The following is a 20,597-nucleotide window of genomic DNA, read 5'->3' on the forward strand; positions in this document are numbered from 1 at the left end:
TTTCAATATGCTATCTAAGTTGGTCATAACTTTTCTTCCAAGGAGTAAGCGTCTTTTAATTTCATGGCTACAATCACCATCTGCAGTGATTTTGGAGCCCCCCAAAATGAAGTCTGACAGTTTCCAATCAGGGTTTGGGTGAGACTAAAAGAATATATATGCCTGTATTTAGTTTTTAAAATCTTGCACCTGTAGTTACTTCTTTCCTTGTGAACTTCTAAGGGGACTTTTCACCTTGAAATTGTTCTTGAGAGATGGGCATGGTTTAAAAGTCCTTTTAATTTTACAGCTTTTAGCACAATTTAAAATGTGCTAATGAACTACCTTTAAATAGTCAAGTCAGGGGATACTGAAGGAAGAGGAGGCCTAAGGGATGGGTAGTAGCTCATGGAAAATACCGTACAGAAACAGACACAGCCCAGGCTCAGGCCTCAGCATGGCCATCTGCCACATCTTTTCAGAAGCAGAATGAGGAATCCCCAATGCCTGTAACAATGCCTGCTTAAGAGGTTTCTCCAAGGTTTGTTTTTTGGGGGGAATCTGGTCACTGGACCAGACTCTTCAGATTCTGATGAACTGGGCTGAAGGGCTTTGTCTAAGCACTAGGGAGCTGGTTTTCCAGTTCTGGGAGAACCTGGGGCTGCAAGGAAGAGAAACTTGCTCAGGCTACCTGAGACAGAAAACAGAAGGTATATAACTATTGGAAGGACACAGGGGCCTCTCATGGAACCCAAGGACAGCAAAGGTGGCCAGACTTCATGAGTAGCCAGAATCACAGAAATGTCAAGTTACTGGAAACCAAGGAACTAAATAAATGGATATAATTTGGAATTTAATCAACATTGTTTTTTGTTTTTTTTTTTTTTTTTACAAACTCCTGAAAGACTTGCATGCCTTGAAATTAGAGATAGACAGAAAACTGTAAATGGGGAATTAATGTTTAATTATAGATATCTACAGAACACAGATTTATGGCTTTACACATTTACACACATTTCATTTCATTTGAAAACAACTGTAAGTTAGATCTTTCTTTTCATCTCACAATAATTCTTGAGAATGCTTGATAATTATGGACAAGCCACAAGTGTATAAAATGGATTAGTCAAATAATTTTAAAAGCAAAGTTAAAGAAAACTTTAAAAAATTTCTACAGGGAAAAGGATACATATATTTTAATGGTGTTGGGTGAGAGATGGGCATGGTTTAAAAGTCCTTTCAATTTTATAGCTTTTAGCACAATTTAAAATGTGCTAATGAACTACCTTTAAATAGTCAAGTCAGGGGATACTGAAGGAAGAGGAGGCCTAAGGGATGGGTAGTAGCTCATGGAAAATACCATACAGAAACAGACACAGCCCAGGCTCAGGTTTTGATATGTTTGTATGATGCTTAAGGCTACAAAACATTTTTGGCAGAGAGAACTGGCTTAGATTGGCTTAGCTGAGCCAATAGATGGGCTTCCTAAGGGTCAGGTGATTATTTCTGACCCAATCAGTTGTAGTGATAGAGGTGCTATTTGATCAGGTAATTGGGCCTTTTTTCTTTTGTGGCAGTCCAGTGATATTTCTCTTGAACTAAAATCCATCTTGCAAAGAGATATGTACACATTACCTCATGCCTAAGAAAGACAACTGTGAGTTGTTTAGGCATTTTGTTTCTCAGCTAACTAGATTCTTCGCATGGTGCATGACTGTTCTGGGTTACTTATAAACAGTTTCCCTTTTGCTTCAGGCTCTGATATGGCCCTGGGTAGAGCTAACAGAACTGGCTGGTGGGGTGGCTATGAAATCAGCAAAAGGAGAAATCAGAGCTGCTCCTCAGTTTGGACCTGAGCAACTAGTTAAATAGTGGTGTGGTTAATCTAATGGGCAACTCTGAAAGAGAAGAGGCTCGGTATGTAGTAATAAAAATCCAGAATCCAGTTTAGGACAAATCAAGTTTGGGATGCTAGTTAGATACCTATACAGGGGATATCAAGTAAACAGCTAGCAATCTAAGTCTTTCAAGCCTTTTAGGCATCTTGGTTTCTGTCTATCTGGCTCCCTATTCTCCTTTTCACAGACCAGCTTTCCTTGGCATCATGGTTTTAGGTGTCATGTTTCTGAGTTGGACCACCATGGTCTGCCAGCTCACCATTCAGTACCAACTGGCTGACTTATTCTCATGGCACAGTTTCAAATACTGTGGAGACAGTCTGTGCCAACTCACCCAGAGGCCAATGTCCACCAGATTTGATCTCCTCTGGTTGGGTTCACAGAGCATGTAGACTGCTGCTTTAGACTGAGCACAAGATAGGGCAGGAAAGTTGGATATGGAAAGCAAATTTGATGACGTTTCCTTGGGAGGTCTTTTCTGAACTTCAAGGCAAAAAGTTGATCATCTTTCCTTTGTTGTTCGATTGCTAAGTTGTGTCCAACTCTTTGCGACTCCATGGACTGCAGCATGCCAGGCTTCCCTGTTCTCAATTATCTCCCAGAGTTTGCTCAAGTTCATGTCCTTTGATTCGGTGATGCCATTGAACCATCTCATCTCCTGCTTCCCTCTTCTCCTTTTACTTTCAATCTTTCCCAGCATCAGGGTCTTTCCAATGAGTCAGCTCTTTGCATCAGGTGGCCAAAGCACTGGAACTTCAGCTTTAGCATCAGTCCTTCCAATGAATGTTCAGGCTTTATTTCCTTTAGGATTGGCTGATTTGATCTCCATGCAATCCAAGGGACTCTCAGGAGTCTTTTTCAGCACCACAGTTTGAACACATCAATTCTTCAGCACTCAGCCTTTTTTATGGTCCAACTCTCACATCCATACATGACTATGGAAAAACCATAGCTTTGACTATGCAGACCTTTGTTGGCAAAGTGATGTCTCTGCTTTTTAATATGCTGTCTTGGTTTGCTTAGCTTTTCTTCCAAGAAGGAAGTATCTTCTAATTTCATGGCTGCAGTCACCATCTGCAGTGATTTTGGAGCCCAAGGAAAGAAAATCTGTCACTGCTTCTACTATCCCCCTTTCTATTTGCCATGAAGTGATGGGACTGGATGTCACGATCTTAGTTTTCTGAATGTTGAGTTTTAAGCCAGTCTTTTCACTCTTCCTTTATGCTCCTACAATTCTCAGAGCTTTGTCCCTTCTAAGTGATACTGTAATGGCCTGTTTTCTTGTCTGTCTAGTTAACTACACTATACAATCCTTGAAGACAGGGGCTCTGAACCTGCAGGAACTAGTACAGACTAGATACTTAGTAACTATTTTTAGAGGGAATGAATGAATGAATACCTGAGAAAAAGTACCTGCACAAAGTGTGCTTCCTCTGACTTGCTGGAAGGGTTCACCATGATGGAGAAAAATGTGAAAAAAAAAAACAAAAACAACAAAGCAAAGCAAAACAGAAAAAAACCAACAAAGAACCTGGAGCCTATGGCACCTCAAACCTGTTATGTACAGGTTTTATAAAACATAACACGTTTTATACTTTTCTGTCCTTAGCCCTCAAGGGCTACTTGTAAGCATTTTGAACACCAGATGTGTTTATATACATATTTAAACATCAAGTTAGAGAATGTTGGTTCTAGAAGGGATCTTAAGATCCTTTGGTTCAGCTTTTTAAAATTTTTCAGGTAAGAAAGCTAAGTCTCAAAAGGATAAAGGTGACTTTTAAGATCCATAAAGCTTCCAGTCCTTGTTCTATATAAAGTTGCTTTCTCCTTAGAGCAATTATTCATTACTCTTTCAAGGACCCAATGTGAAAGAAATTTGCTGAGAACCATAGATCTCTCTGGGAAACAAACTCTCCCCATGAAGTCCAAGGATTCCTGTTTAGAATCCAAGGATCGAAGGGAAAGAGATAGGGTGCCCAGGAGTAGTGAAGCTTAGGCATAAATTTAAATACACTCTTAGCTGGACATGTTATCCAACTTTTCTAGAAGACAGCAACATTTTCCAGAGTTTTTGTGAGAGTAGTTGAGAAGACATAAGTGCTGCACATAAAAGGTACTCTATAAAATGTTGGTCACATTTTGAAAGACATGGGATTATAGGTCTACTCAAAGGACTCCTGGACTATGTATTCATCTCTACAGCAAATCTTTTCACTTGAGGGTATCATGAATGTACATGGGAAACTAAACACAACAGGTGTAACTTGCTTTTGTCCACAGAGCATGCAGGTCTATAGAGTGAGTGCTGATTTTTTTGGTGACTGACAGAAGAGGATGTGGGCAAAGAGACCTCAGGGACCATGAATCTGTGAAAAATCTTAAATACCAGTTGTAAAAGGAAAGTTTAGGCTTTCCAGATGGCACAGTGATAAAAAAAAAAAATCTACCTGTTAATGCAGGAGATGAGATATGGGTTTGATTCTGGGGTTGAGAAGATCCCCTGCAGAAGGAAATGGCAACCCACTCCAGTATCCTTGCCTGGGAAATCCCATGGAGGGAGGAGCCTTGAGGGCTACAGTCCCTGGGGTCGCAAAGAGTTGGGTAAGACTGAAGGGCATACACCTACACACACAAAGAAAGGCTTAAGGACTAGGGCACTTGGGCTGAGACAGGAAGGCATGCTCCTGTTTCACAGGCAAAGTCCTTCATTTAATATTTGAATTCTGAGAGGAAGAAAAAAGAAGTCATCCCTGGTCTTGGATGATTCCATACCTCTGCTCACCCAGACATCCCATGTCTGGATTTGCTTCATTTGTCTGAACGTCCGGAAGACTCACTGCAATAGGAAGGAAATCACTGCTTTAGTCCTGCAAATTGACTACTCAGTGAAAGAGCCCAAATCTGGAGATTTCCATGACCTTTGGACTCCCTGAATAGACAATGGTAGCAGATGAGGCTCCAGACTTGTTGGGTGGGAGGTTTTTCCAATGCAAACCCTGTCCAACTCCTCATGCACATTACATTGAGGTGTATTTACAAGTGTTTATTTGGAGAAGGAAATGGCAACCCACTCCAGTGTTCTTGCCTGGAGAATCCCAAGGACGGGGGAGCCCTGTGGGCTGCCGTCTATGGGGTCGCACAGAGTCGGACACGACTGAAGTGACTTAGCAGCAGCATGAATGTGAATGAACTGACACCATCGTCCTGCCTTCAATAGGATAATGCACACACTTTGCTGGGTGCAGACGAGGCACTCAGTGAATGATGGCAGCTATGATGATGATGATGATGATGGTGATGATGGTATTTTTTCCTCGCTCCATTCATCTTCCATTCTCTTCTTTCCTTGAAGGAACAAGTAAATTCCTGGTGAAATCCCCTCAGACTCCTAAAGAAAACTAAGCTAATGGGAGGGCGCCAGGGTAAGGAAACCTCGACTCCCACTCTAAAGCTTAACTTGAAAGATAGTTGCATCCCCTCCACCAAGTGTCATCCCTGTCCGTGTCGCTGAAGCCACCTATTTCTCCGGAGTACCTGGCAGCTTTTGGAGGTGGGTACCGGGCAAGGAGCGTCGGGAACATGAGATGGAGACGAGAAGCTGAGACGGTGGCCTCCCGGGAAGAGGCGCTGGAAAACCCCCAGCGCCCGCACCCAGCCCGGGCCGGGCGCTCTCTGCTGCCCCCCGCGGAGGTGCCCGCGTCCCAGCCCCGGCCCCCCTAGCGGCTCCTCGGGAATGCTGGGAATGTGTCAGGGCCGCGGAGAGCGAGCGAGCGAGCGAGAGAGCGCGCGGAGCGGCGGGGCTGGGGGCGCGGCGGAGCGCAGGTCTGGCTGCGCCCGCGCGAGCGCGCGTCTCGGGACTGCGGCGGGTGCCGCCCCCTCGGCCGTCGGCCCCGCCCGGCCCGGCGCCCGGCCTCGGCCCTGCGAGCGGCGCCCTTCCTCCTTCGCTGGCTCCCTCCCTCCCCGCCCCGCTCCTCCTTCTCCTCCTCCCGATCCTGCACGCTCGGGCTCCGGCTCTGGCGCCGGCTCCGGCTCCTCCCGGCCGCCCGGGGCCAGGAGACGTGAGGTTGTAAAAATCCATGTGGGACGGCCCCGGGGCGAGCATCGGAAAGGTGAGACGTCGGGGCCGGGGCCGCTGGGTGCCCGGCTCCCTCCGGGTGGCCGTTCCGGGGCATCCCTCGTGCCGGGTCCCCCTCACTCGTGGGGAGCTGCAATGCGTTATCGGGGGTAGCCGAGGGGTGAACCACCCGCCTCTACTTGGGCTTGCTGGGGCAGGGGAAAGGATGGGGCGGCCTAAGGGCGGATTTGTCTTGATGTAGAAACCCCCGGATTGGAACAAGTGCACGGCTTCCTCAGGCGCGCGGGCGCTGCTCGCTCGACCCGGCGGCCCGGGCCACCTCCCGCAGTCCCTCCCCGGCAGCCACCCAGACTGCTCTCGCCTTTCTTCTTTTCTGCTCCCCCTCTTTCGCCTGGCTTTCCCCCCTTTTGCCTTGAAGGGTGGGGGTGTTCGCCGGGGCAAGGGTCTCGGGAAATCCCCAGGCAGAACAAAGTAGAGGAAGGTGGAGCCCCAGCCCAGGGGGTGGGGACCTGGCTGCTTCGGTGGGCTCCGAGGGGAGCGTGTTTAAAAAAAAAAAAAAATCCGTGTCAGGGAAAATGAAGCCGGATTTATTGGCGAGGAGTAGCGGGTGGTGGTCCATGAAAACGAATACGATGTGAAATTAAACTGAACGAACTGCTTTCTCTCCCCCTTCCCATCTCCGAATTATACAAGAGAAGGGATACTTATAGGGTTGTACCTATTCATTTTATTTTTAAATTATTGTCCGAGCCTTTGAAAGATCATCTTAGGACAGTGAAGATTAAGGGCTGCTTTGGTGCGGGATAATAAAACAGCTCTCGTAAACTCGGATCGGCCTTGCCCTTTTAATTTTGTACTTAAGGGTCTCTTTTCTCCTTGCCTCAGAGGGAGGGTCCCCTCTGTTACGAGCAGATCGATTTTAGGCGGCTACCTGCCTTTGCTGGATGAAAGGCAATTTACTCCCGGAGCGGTGAATTGTCAGCTCCCTCTGTGATTGACAGCCACACCTGCCACTTATGTGGGCAGAACGGGGACCGCTGGAACCTCAAGAGCCAATCAATGCTTGAGAGAGGAGGGCAGTTCCCACTTGTCATGGTTAGTTTCCTGGTTGGCTTTTTAAATCAGTGGTGTTACTTAACCATTGGTTTACACCAGGTGTGAGGTTCCAGCTGTGAGAGGCAGACAAGCGGGAAGAAAACTCTTCAAAAATGGGCTCAGAAGCAAGAATGCTTCGCTTGTATTTGTCACCCCCGTTTTAGCTGTAGTAGTTGGGGATGCTCAGGCCATTCGCTTAGAAATGAAAATGAAATGAATCTGTATAAAGGATGAAATGGGAGAGTGTGTTGGGGATTAGAATTGTCAACCGATTTCTCTAGAATTTCAGGCTGCTTTATAAGAGATACCATTTACTCTTGAGCTATCTGGAAAAGGGTGTGGCACTTTGTCTCCTATGGTCAATCTTGTCCTTGTAAAGTCACATTGTTTCTCAGTATACAGTACTTAGCTCTTTGCTCTATTGGGGGGATTTATAAAGATATTTTCCTAGCAGGCAAACATGCTTTATTTGAATTACCATGAATAGAAGGGATTCTTTTAGTTTTTGACGGTGTAACTCAACTTCTGGAAGTGAAACCTGCCTTCTTCACTTCCAGTTTGGATGTCAGTTTGGAGGTGGCAGTGGGGTCAAGCCAGATGCTTTCTGGAGGGTAGACGAGTTTGCCTTTAAGGTGAATTTGCTTCTAAGATGAGCCATCTTGTTGGTTTGCGTCTCTGCTTTAATTAAAGCCTTCACAGTTTGGGAGGGTGGTGTATGAATCGTGATGGAAGCATGGCTTTCACCAGCAAGATTTTTGAGGGTGGATGGATTGTGGGTAGAAAACCAGATCCTTCTCAACTCTCTATTAGTGAACGGCTAATTTTTCACTACTCTTCTCCCTTAATTCAGTGGAAAAATTACCGATTGATCCGGAGAGCTGTCACCTTACAGAAGACGTACCTGAATGTGAATATAAAGCTCTGCATTGAACATATCATGAACAGATTGTGGGCTAGAGTACACTGATTAGAATAGTCCTCATGTAGGAGCCAGGTTTGTCAGTTATCATCATCATTATTATTGCATATGCAAGCACTTTAGGGGTACTTTACATGTATTTTCTTTATTAAATCCTGCAGAGCCCCTATGAGGTGTATGTGTGTGTGCGTTAGTCACTCAGTTGTGTGACTCTTTGTGACCCCGTGTACTGTAGTCTGCCAGGCTTCTCTGTTCATGGGATTCTCCAGGTAAGAATTCTGGAGTGGGTTGCCATTTCCTCCTGCAGGGGATCTTCCTGCATTGTGGGCAGATTCTTTACCGTCTGAGCCACCAGGGAAGCCCTTATGAGGTAGGTAGGACTATTATTATCCCCAAATTATAGATAAGGAAACAAAAATAAATTAAGTATATTGCTACAGTTTAGTGTGAGAGTAAGAACTTGAGCCCATGTTACTCTGATCCAGACCCCGTGACCTTGGGCATGGCTTTGAATTCAAATTCTGGTTGTGCAGTCTGCCTGGGTTCAGTCTGCAGTATGTACTCTTCCAGCTGACATAGGGCTTATTCTGTTAAGAGTCCGCTGTGACATTAATGGTCTTTGCGCTGTGCTCTTTGCCTCGCCACTTTGAAGGCTCTTTCCTCCACCATCAAGCAAATTAGGTAACTTTGTGTGTTGTATATTTCCAGTATGTCAACTCAGGCCCAAAGGAAATTTGGTTCCAAACTTAATGATGACTTCAAAGAAAGTAAAACAAAAGAATATGTACACTCTTTCATCTTCCTTGATACCTTAAGGTTCCAGCTGGAGTTGTGAGTAGGTCTTAGTTGAATACATACTCTTTTCATTCAACTGGCTTTATTTTTTCTTCTCTAAAGGATAGGAATTTTATTTTCTTTTCCACTTACAAAGGGATTCTTTTTCATTAGTGATTAAATATAGTTATATTTAAAATTATCCTATTACAACAATATGGCTCTCTTGCTTTTTTTATGTAACAAAAGCCACAGACTTTAGCCTTTCAGTGTCTTCTTCCCATTGACGAAACTCAATGGTCATGGTTTGCCAAAATAGGTATCCTGAAAAGTGAGTTTAGATGAATGGTATTGGAGTCTACAAATTCACCTCAACAGATAGTCTTTGATTTTGGTAGTGCTGACTTTGTACAATTAACATTTTTATTTGTTTTACTAGGACTCCCTTTAATAACCCTTTTCATCAGCTAATAGCTTAACACGTTGGCTGTCGTATGGGAGATCTACCTGCTAGCCAACAGTTGAATTTTAGCAATGTTCATATTATTCCTTGCTACTTTATTGTGATTTTCCTCATTTTAGAAAGATAGTAGAACAAAAGGAAAACAGAAGCATTGATATTAATGATAAGGTAGGCCTCGTAAATTTAAAATAGTTGATCCAAAGATAGAAATCATTAGGTGTACCAAAGACAGAGAGGCTTCAATAACTTCTTTTTTATGAGAAAAAAAGGAGCAAAATGAATGATTATGTAAGAAATGTGAAATTATATCAAATGGTAAAAGAAAAATGAGTCACCTTTTGTTGTGTAACAAAACTCCTGGACTTACAGCAACAGGTATTTATTCTCACCCTTATGAGTCTGTCAGCTGACTGTTATTTTTGGCTGATCGAGGTTGGGCTTCCGTGATGGCTTTGCTGTAGGTTGTAGCTTGGATCCTGAGCTGTTCCACCTGCGTTCTGGGACCCAGGCTGAAGGGATAGCAGCTATGTGGGCCATGTTCTTCTCATGGCAGATCAGTGTATTCAAGAGCCAAGTCAAACTGTATAAGCTAATGTCATTTCCATTAATGATATTTTTGGATATACCAAGTTAGATGGTGAAGCCCAGTATCCATGGTTGAAAGTAGACTCTGTCCCTAGTTGGGGAAAGAATATTTAATGAACTATAATCTGAACTCCTACAATGTGTAAAAAGAATAAATTTTTTTTTTTAGAATTTTGTAATTTTTTCTCCTTGTTCTTGGAGAATGCAGTCTTCCCGTCACTCCTACCCCCATTTTCATGACATATAAGCATAGTATTTTGCATTTCAGGAATATACCATGTTTGATTCTGGAGGATTGACTGTAAAAGCAGGTATGGATATATACATGAGTATATACATGAATTACTTAAATGATCCAGGCACCTACTGTGTTTGAGGGACTGTGCTCAGTGGAGTGAGGAGCTCAGGAGTTATTGTCTGATATGAGTCCTGTTACCATAGAACTTATTAGGAGTAGGTGTCAGGAAACACTTTGTAGATGAAATGGCATTTTCCTGCGTCCTTGAAGCAGTGATAGTGTTAGAGATAGAACAGGGGATATAGTGGAAGTATAAGGTGCACAGCTGGCTATAATGAGTTATTCCATTTGGCTAGAGGGGTGAATAATAAGGTGATAATGACAATAATAATTATAATAATAGTAATTATAGCCTCGCTTTTATTGAGCAGTTAATTATGTGCTAGGAACTCTCCACTCTGCTTAGCACTTTACGTGAAATATATCATTTAATATTTGGATATATTGGTAAATATATCATTTAATATTGGGGTAGACCTACTTTCTGATTGCCTATCTAGTATTCATTCTCTCCTTTCTCACTAAAGGAACTCCAGTTTTGTTTGAGATGGGAATATGCCTGTCTCACACTCCCATACTCTCTTATGTGAATGGCCACGAAACTCAGGTCTTAATAATGATGCTTTGACCCCTTTTTGCTTCTTGCTGTGGGGAAAATGGGTACAGTGCCTTGAGGAGCAGCAGCCAGCTTCATTAACAAAGATAAGTTATTGTTGTTGTTCACTCATGTCTGACTGTTTGCAGTTCCATGGACTACAGCACACCTGGCTCCTCTTTGCTCCATTATCTCCCGCACTTTGCTCAAATTCATATCCACTGAATCAGTGATGCTGTCTAATCATCTCATCCTCTGCCACCCCCTTCTCCTTTTACTTTCAGCCTTTCCCAGCATCAGGGTCTTTTCCAATGAGTCGTCTCTTCACATCAAGTGACCAAAGTATTGCAGCTTCAGCGTCAGCATCAGTCCTTCCAATGAATATTCAGGATTTATTTCCTTGAGGATTGACTGGTTTGATCTTACAGTCCAAGGGACTCTCAAGAGTCTTCTTTCTCACCACAATTAGAAAGCATCAATTCTTTTGTGCTCAGCCTTCTTTATGGTCCAACTCTCACATTTATACATGACTGCTAGAAAAACCATAGGGCAAAGTGATGTCTCTGCTTTTTAATATGCTGTCTAGGTTTGTCATAGCTTTCTTTCCATGGAGCAAGCATCTTTTAATTTCATGGCTCCAGTCGCTGCTCACAGTGATTTTGGAGCCCGGGAAAATAAAATCTGTCACTGCTTCCATTTTTTCCCCTTCTACTTGCCATGAAGTGATGGGACTAGATGCCATGATCTTAGTTTTTTGAATGTTGAGTTTTAAACCAGCTTTTTCACTCTCTTTTTTCACCCTCATCAAGAGACTCTTAGTTCCTCTTCACTTTCTGCCATTGGAGTGGTATCATCTACAGAGCTGAGATTGTTGATATTTCTCCCAGCAATCTTGATTCCAGCTCGTGATTCATCCAGCCTGCTGTTTCGAGTGATGTACTCTGTGTAGAAGTTAAATAAGCAGGTGAGAGTATACAGCCATGTCACACTCTTTTCCCAATTTTGGACCAGTCAGTTTTTTTCATTTTTGGTTCTAACTTCTGCTTCTTGACTTGTGTGCAGGTACCTCAGGAGACGGGTAGCATATATTAAACATGACAAAGCTGGAACCTGGAAGGCTGTTGGTTTTGATGACATTATTGAGCCATAGTACAAGCCTAGACTGCCTTCCCCTGTTAAGTCAATACCTCTTATTACTTAAAACAAATAACCTCCTTAGTTGTAAGCCACGATTTGTTACTTGTAGTCAAACATAATCTTCACTGATACATATAACTTCTCAAGAGCCTCTGCAAATAGATGCTATCATACCTATTTCAAGGGTGAGAATATGAAAATCAGATTAAGGCATTTGCACAAGATCTAGGATTCATTACTGAGTCATTTTGACTTTTAGGGTCATCATACTGCCTTTGGCTGGGCAGATAAGTACCACAATGGAGACACTGTTGGAAAAGTAGTTTGGAGTAAAATTGAGGGAGGAAACTGGATTCCAGGCTGAAAAGTTTGAGTTTTATTACTGGGCAAAAGAATATAGCTGGCCCTCAATATATGGAGATTCTGAGTCTGGAGGGTTGACTGTAAGGGACTTGAACATCCTTGGATTTTGGTATCCACGGGCATTCTAGGAGCCAATCTCCTGCAGATACTGAGGGGCTGCTGTATAAGACAAAGACAGAGACTGGAGTTTGGAGGACCAGTGAGACTTTGATGTCACCCAGTGCTTTAGTGTGAATGAAACTGGACGAAAAGCTCAACACAAAGGTGAGTTGGGAATGTGAGAAGAGACTGGAACTGACAGAACACAAATCATAGTCGGCTATTAACATGTTATCTTCTGAGAACAAAACTGAAGTCTTCTGCAGGTTAGTATTAATTTCTACTAATAGTTTCACCTTTGCCAGGAAGTAGGGAATGAGTAACGTAGAGAACTGTTAATGGGCTGTGAATCATTATTTAGAGCAATAGATGGGGACTTCTACTTGTCTGTACCGTTTATTGAACCCTTGATGACCTTGTATGACATGATTTTGATCTGGGTCTGGCTCTGCTGCACCAGTTGAAGGTAGCAGAGATGAAGGGTAAGGCCAGAGAGTGGTGCAACAGCACAACGAGTTCTGTCAGCGGACTTTTTTCCACATCTGCTAAACATTTTGGTGCTTTCTTAGAGGTGGGGTAGGGTCAATTTAACTTCCTGGGCCTCCTTTCTCCCTGTTTCTCTACTTTTTTTAATCTATAAAATAAAGGATTTGGTTTACATTAGTGGTTTTCAAATGTTTTTCAGCTGTAGGAACTTTTGTTTCCTGAATAAAAAATTGTCTGGACCTTCAGTTTAATATAGAAAAAAGCAGAGTTGCTCTGAAAATTCAGGGCCGGGGGTTTATGTAGTCTGGGATGTCTTTATATTGAGGCTACTGCTCTGAAATGTCTCCTACATGTTCTCCCAGGTCCAGGATTATGTGAATCTTAGAGTTGCCCAGATGTTTTATTGGAGCATCCTCTTTAACAAATCACTTTGTTATTCCACAGCTTGCTGTGTTTTAGTATCATCCTCGGTAGAGACTGGTGGTGGACAGGAAGGCCTGGCATGCTGCAGTTCATGGGATCGCAGAGTCGGACATGACTGAGTAACTGAACTGAACTGAACTGAGGGTAGAGATTTTAGTGTCTACCATGGCTACTTTTTCTCTAGGTATATGTTGAAAGTGACTTGTGTCGCCTCTGTTTCTAGAACACTTCATTTCCAGTGTGAGACCGTCCAATACTCTCTTCTGCTGTGATGATCATGGAAACACCTGTTGAGATGGAACCTCCATGTGCCATAGTCCCTAAGTTACTAAATGAACAAATCTTCCAGTCAGTTGGCGTTGGACATATGATGTGACTATATGTTATAGTGAAATAAGCCTTTGTTGTTTTAAGCTATTGAGATTTTGTGATTGTTTATGCAGCATTTTAAGGAACTTATCTTTACTAATAGATCATCTTTTAGCAATCTTTAGCATCTTTAGTTTATCTGCTAAACTTTATTAACTTGCTTTTGAAGGGTCTTCTGGATCAACCTGAGGCCTGGCCAGCTTGTCCTTACTTTGTGCTTGGGAAAATAGAAGGCAGCATGTACATTTACTGTCTGTGTAGGTCTCTGTACTCATAGGTTTTATGATTTGGAATGTTGTTGTTTAGTCGCTAAGTTGTGTTCGACTCTTTTGCGACCCCATGGAAAAGCCCGCCAGGCTTTTCTGTCCATGGGATTTCCCAGGCAAGAATACCCCAGTGGATTGCCATTTCCTTCTCCGGGGGATCGTCCCAACGCAGGTATTGAACCTGTGTCTCCTGCATTGTAGGTAAATTCTTTACCCCTGAGTCACCAGGGAAGCCCCGTGAATTGGAATACTTAACTATGTTTGCTCTCATGTTAAAAAAAAAAGTTCAAATAAATATTGTATAGCACACCTTACTTTAAAAAGAAAGTGTTTAATTTATGCCCTATTTCTTTTTAAGGTAATAGAACCTCAGTGGCTAGGGGAAGAATGATTATTTTCAGTTACCATAATAATGGCTACGGTGGATTGAGGGCTCATTGATTTGTGAAATATTTATTGAGCATCTACTATGTATAGGTACTGAAGGAATATGGATGAACCATAGATAGTTCCTCACTTGGAGCTTACACTGTAGTTGGGGGTTGTGAATAACTTTTCTCTGTTCTATGAAGGGTACCAGTTATGAGCATTTACTATGTGGTAGGTGCTTTATATTCCTCATCTCATAGTGCCTATAATGGCAGGTATATTATCACCATTTTATAGGTGAGGAAACTGAGACTCAAAGAATTTGATAACCTATGAAGGCAAGAGTTTTTGCCTTTTGCTCAGAAGGCAAAGTGCTTATTTGCACTTTAACCCCCAGTGCTTAGAAGAATCTTTGACACATTGTGGTTGCTAAATAAGTATTTGTTGATTAAATAAATGATCAGAGGAACTTGCTTAAAGTTCATGCCGTGGGAAAGCCAGAACTTGAACCCACATCTGCCTGGCTCTCAGGCTGTTGAGTTAGCACTAGGTGTAGTAGGAGAGTGTTTTCACACGGTAACAACAGAAGCAACCACTGAGCCCCACCAATGTCAAGGAAAAGGCACCAGCAACAGCCAGATTGTCTCTTGTTTATGGCTGGGGCCAAATTCACCGTGTCTCAGCTGGGGAAATTCAAGGCCACTCTCTCACTGACTTAATTGCTGATGTAATTGGTCACCCCTCTCTTGGGCCGGTTCAACTTCTGCTCTAGCTGGATTTCCTTAGCATCTGACTGGCCCTGTTTCCCAAGACTGTGCCTCAAGTTCCGCTTTTAACATCTTGCACATCCCTTCTCCACTTTCATTTTTCAGAAGTGTCGCTTTGAAGTTCCAGGAAATCTCTAGTTGCTGGCACCTAGTGGGCACTCAACAAAATTAAAAGGGAGAGAGAGAGAAGAAAAGTAAGGCAGCCAGCACTTTTAGGAAGGAATTAAGTGATGAATTTTTCCTGGAAGTTAATGGTGAGATTGCACCTCCAGCAGATGGGGAGGATGGGTTGGGTTGCTGGATATATCTGGGGTAGGTACACCTATCAATGGAAGTCCAGTGGGAACATTCATAGATGCCTTATACCAGCAGCTCTCTCTGGGGTAGGTACACCTATAGATGGAAGGTCAGTGACAGTGTTCATTGATGTCTTATACCAGAAGTTTTACTTTGCTGTGTTTTCTTCAAATTCTATATTTTGCTCTCTTACTTCTCCTGTATATGCGCAGCGTGTGCACGCACGTCTATGTGTATGCATGGGAGCCTAATAACATTCCATCTTTCTTCCTGCCTTACAGCTTTTCACCCCTAAAGGCAGTTGTCATTCTCTGATTTCAGAATATGAATGAATCAAAGGCAGCGAAGTGCCTTCCCCTGTAAGTGTATTAAGAGCACACTATTAATTCAAGGCAGCTTCTTAGTGGTTCAGAAGACAAAGGCTTGAATGGGAATTGAGCAGTGTGTTCTTTAAGAATACACTCAGATCCTTCTGCAAACTGTGAGAGGCTTTCCCTTAAAACAGTATGGCTAATTATAGCAAGAAAGGGCAGGGTTTTATGTAAGGAATTATACCAACTTGTGCTCACTAGTTACTGTTCTATGTAGCAGATTTCTCGAAAACAAGGGAAGAGTGAAGGATGAGCAGTACAGCCTCTGTGGGCCCAGGGTGATTGAAAGTAGGGCCCCAAGGTGATTTGGAGTCTGGGGGCTGCTCTGAGGGTGGAGAATAACACTCTGAAGGTGGAAGGCTGAGTGGTTTGGTAAGATGTGAGATTGGTCTGATCTCTAGTTATATTCTTGGTCAACCTGGAGTAGATGCCAAACTCCTACCATGATGGCTTTCTTGTTCCTGTTTTAAGGCATGTTAGCCATTCTGCCTTCCTGACAGCTGGCTCCAAGCTAACTGCCATCCCTGGAGAAGCAAGGCTCTGGTTCAAAAGGCAGGATCCTAGTGGAGCTGTGTTGTTGACCCTGTTCCACGTTTAGCTCTCAGGAGAGGGCTTTAGATGTGTTTTCTTTCCTCCTGGTGATTGTTTTTTGTTCATTTTGGGTAAAATTCCAAATTCCCTCTACGCTCTCCCCCACCCCATTTTGGTTCTCTAGCCATTTTGTGTGGAGAAGGCAATGGCACCCCACTCCAGTACTCTTGCCTGGAAAATCCCATGGATGGAGGAGCCTGGTGGGCTGCAGTCCATGGGGTCGCTAAGAGTTGGACACGACTGTGCGACTTCACTTTCACTTTTCACTTTCATGCATTGGAGAAGGAAATGGCAACCCACTCCAGCGTTCTTGCCTGGAGAATCCCAGGGACTGGGGAGCCTGGTGGGCTTCCATCTATGGGGTAGCACAGAGTCGGACACGACTGAAGCGACTTAGCAGTAGCAGCAGCAGCAGTCATCTTGTGTCTGAAACTTCTCCATGGGGGCATGCAGGAGGTTGGGTAGCAAATGGGGTGAAAGGTTGGCCTTCTTAGAAGCTCATTGAAATAGACCCTGTTAGGTGTTGGGTGAATACGAAAGCCCCTGAGTTTCAGTAACTGCTGTTCATCAGGCTCACAAGCATAGAGCAGTTAGTAGGGGTGCGTAAGGAAAATTCTTTCCATTCTTCTTAAGCCCGAGGAAGAACTATCTTCATACATTGACTTTGAATACATTGACAGGACATCCTTAAAATCAGCAATGTGAATAGTTACTTAGAATAACTTCAGAGCAGATTCTTTTGGATATAGAGATGTGAGCCCTGACCTGTGAGTCAAGAGACCTAAATTCTATTCCTGGCTTTACCACTAGCTTTCTACTTATTTTTCTGTTTCTTGATATATATCAAAATCATCTGGCCCTTCTCCAGGTCTAAAATGATTTTTTTTTACAGCAGATTTTTATGCAAAGGATCAACTAAGTAACTGTGATTTTACTAATGATTTTATCCTAGAAAACAAAACTGGCCAGTATGCTTTCATGATGGACTTTATTAACAAAGAGTTAAGCCATTATATTATATATTCACTCTCTATGTGTGTGCTTGCTTCATGCCAGCTCTCTGCTGGCACAGGGGATACAGCTGTACAGAGCAGGTGATTTTGAGGGGCTCAGGGTGGGGGCTGAGCCTTTAGTGGGGCACTAAGCAAGTAAGCAGGCTACTGGAGTGGGAGCTCCTATGGGGGAATACCCAGGCTGTCTTCCTCCAGAAGTGAGGAGATTCGTGGATGAATGATGGACAGAAATGTCTAGAAGAAGGTTAACACCTAAGGTGAGCTAGAACAGTAAATGGAATTAGCTGGTGTGGACTTGGGGTTTTATGGTACAATAACAGAGGGAAGAGTCCAGATCCAAAGATGAACAAGAGAATGGAAGTTTGGGGGCTTGGGGATATTAAAGTAGACCTGTGGAGCTGGAAATTAGCTTGGCTTGGGGTGGCGGCAGGTGAGAGAGGCCAGGAAGAGTAGCAGGCATTAAGACTCTGTGATCTACTAAAGGCGATCAAGTTCAAGCTTAACCATCAAAGGGTTTCAGTAGGGGACTGGCACAGTCAGAGATGCTGAATTCTCTTTATTCTTCTTTCATTCCACTTTCGTTGCAATAACTACCTGCTTCTGGTGCTGGTGGGAGTATGGAATTTGACACTGGGTATTAGCAGGATGACCTGGAAAACAATGGAAAGATTATGAAGATGGTCTTGGGAATCCTACAGTGTCCAACCTGATTTCATTGACCAAACACACTTTCTGCAGGTGAAGATGCTTCTGATAAAAGATCCATAGTGGGATGTTGTTTTTGAGCATCTCTGTGGATGTTGGGTGGGACCAGGTTCTTTTCAGTGAGTTTTGAGCAGAGCACAGAGTATAGATCTTATTTTAAAATGTTTGCAGTTAATGGGTGCAATTAAACAGACTTTGTTAGACCAATCGAAGGAAATAGTTGAAGTAATTCATAGGGTATGGCTTCTGAAAGTGGTGTGAGAAAGCTCATGCGTGAAAATGGTTTAATTACTCTGTGAGATGTACAAGACTGAGAGTTATGTGCTGAAATTGTTTTCAGTGTGCCGTATATCTCAGTGGCCTGTGACTTTACTTCTGTATGATTTTTGTAGTCTAGATGGTAGCGTAATAAACTGCCTTTCATACATTAATCTTCACTTCTGTGCTTCAGCTTGTATAAATCAACATTTGAGCTGCTATATCATGGCCTTACCTGCCGAAAAATAGTTTTATAGAGTTGACCAAAAGTTTGTTCAGGTAAAAACCCTTGGTCAACCCAATATTTTAACATCACCATGTTTGTATAGCAGAGTTTTCGTAATCATTTGAGTGTTTCTTTAATCTTCTCATGATTTTATAAAAGTAAGTGGAAATGGAAAAACAGACAGTAATAAGGTGAGAAATATGAGCCTCATAAACATAATGTAATTGAGGCAAAGATAGACACTATTAAAAATGCCCAATACTGATGATGTATACTCAGTCAGATGCTGTGGACTTAAGGTGACCAATGCTGTATTGTTGTGAGGGATAGGAAAGAAGATGCAGGCTATGGACATAGGGAATTTTGGAAAAAAAGCTTTGTGGATGATGATAAAGATCAAGATGTAACTTGGGATTTTGTTGCTTACTGGTTTTGGAGAATGGAGCTTCCCTTTTTAACAAAACTGTTGTCAACTTTTGTTTGTTCAGCTTTACAAATATACGTATATATTAAGAAAGGTATTTTCTGTAAAAGTAATAGATAGAAGTCGAACTCACCAGTCTTATGTAGAAAAGTCCACCAGAGTTGGTAGTGTATTCCTTTGGTTTGCTTAGTGGCATTGTTGGTCATAGCGCTTAACAAAATTCACTGTATTTTGGCAAACCAGAAAAGATAAACCAAAGAAAATACAATGGACCTAGCAAAGAATATACCTCAATGGATTTTCATGATTCCATGGTTTCCTTTGGTACACTGTGGAACAGAAAAAGACTAAATACATTTTAGTCCTCATCATATGCCTTAGTGATGCCAAGATGGTATATTTGTAGCCAAAGAGAAAGATGGATAAGAATTAAGGTTTGTGTACAATTAAACGCACAGCCCTCTGATTCCCCTGGTCAGGAGGGTATGACGGTGATCTGTCTGCCTTGGAAATGCTGATTGATATTTGGGAGCTTGTTTAATTTCCCTTGTGGGCTCTGCCCACTTCTAAGCAAAGAATTGTGTTGGGTGCAAAATTCCATTTCCTTTTCATGCTTTTTGTGGTTAAATGATGAATGTGAAATCATGGGAGGTGTTAATCAGACAGAATATGGGAAAGAATAACTCTCGGATTTCTAGTCTGTTCCTGAAACTGAGAGAGATAGTTTATCAAAATGGCAGATAACTATTGGGCCAGAAGTTCCAAAACCCATCTTGAGTACCTTCTGTGTGTCAGACATTGTGCTAATCAAGAATTATCTCTTTTAATCTTGGTAGCACCTCCATAATCCAAGTATTATTTCTCAAAATGAGTAAATTAGCACTTAGAGAAGTTAAGAAACTTGCCTGCTTGTCTTAGTTTAGCTTCTCCCAGAAAGAGAAGCTTTCTAGAATACTTACCTTGGTATTCTAGTACAAGTAATTGTTTGGGACACACAGGGAATACCAGGAGGTGAACATGGATATAAGATAGGGAGGAGAAGGCAAGCGATAGCTGGGATGTTATTCAGCAAGTTACTACAGTGATGACTGGACTTTAATCTTACAAGGAAACTCTGAAGAAGAGTGTAGAACGCTTGCCTCTGTATGATCTCATGTGAGGGTTGAGGAAACAGGGGTGTATAACCACTGACTTCTGTCAGCTGTTCTTTCTTTCCTTTTAGAGAATTTATTTTTATTATTTTTATTTTTTATTGTGGTAAAATACACATAGTGTTTATCATTTAAACCATCTTTAAGGGTCCAATTCTGTCATATTCAGTACGTTCACAGTGTTGTGTAATTATAACCACTCACTATCTCCAGAATTTTTTTCTCATCACAAACTGAAACTCTGTGCCCATTAAACAATGACTCCCCATTGCCTCCTGCCCCCAGCCCTTGGCAACCACTATTCTACTGTCTGCCTGTATGAATTTGATTATTCTAGTTACCTTCTATAAGTGGAATCATGCAATATCTGTCTTTTTGTGTCTGGCTTACATCTCTTAGCATAATGTTTTCAAGACTCATCCATGCTGTGGCATGTATTGAAGTTTCCTTCCTTTTTAAGGATAAGTGATAGTCCATTGTATTTATATACCACATTTTGTTTATCTGTTTATCTGTCGATGGACATTTGGTTTGTTTCCACATTTTTGCTATTATGAGTAATGTATCTATGAACACTAGTGCATAGATATTTGTCAGTTAA

At 42.5% G+C, this 20,597-nt stretch overlaps 1 protein-coding gene across 7 annotated transcripts in view; it reads left to right on the forward strand.

The window, feature by feature from the left end:
* The window catches only part of ERC2 (ELKS/RAB6-interacting/CAST family member 2), a 996,291-nt gene continuing 981,545 nt past the window's right edge, over positions 5,852-20,597 (forward strand). For all 7 annotated transcript variants that reach the window (XM_018038455.1, XM_018038458.1, XM_018038452.1 and 4 more), the window contains exon 1: positions 5,852-5,986. The gene's annotated coding sequence lies outside the window, so the exon portion shown is untranslated. The remainder of the gene's footprint in view (positions 5,987-20,597) is intronic.

The sequence above is a fragment of the Capra hircus genome, chromosome 22, assembly GCF_001704415.2.
Source record: "Capra hircus breed San Clemente chromosome 22, ASM170441v1, whole genome shotgun sequence".
Classification (NCBI taxonomy): Eukaryota; Metazoa; Chordata; class Mammalia; order Artiodactyla; family Bovidae; genus Capra; species Capra hircus.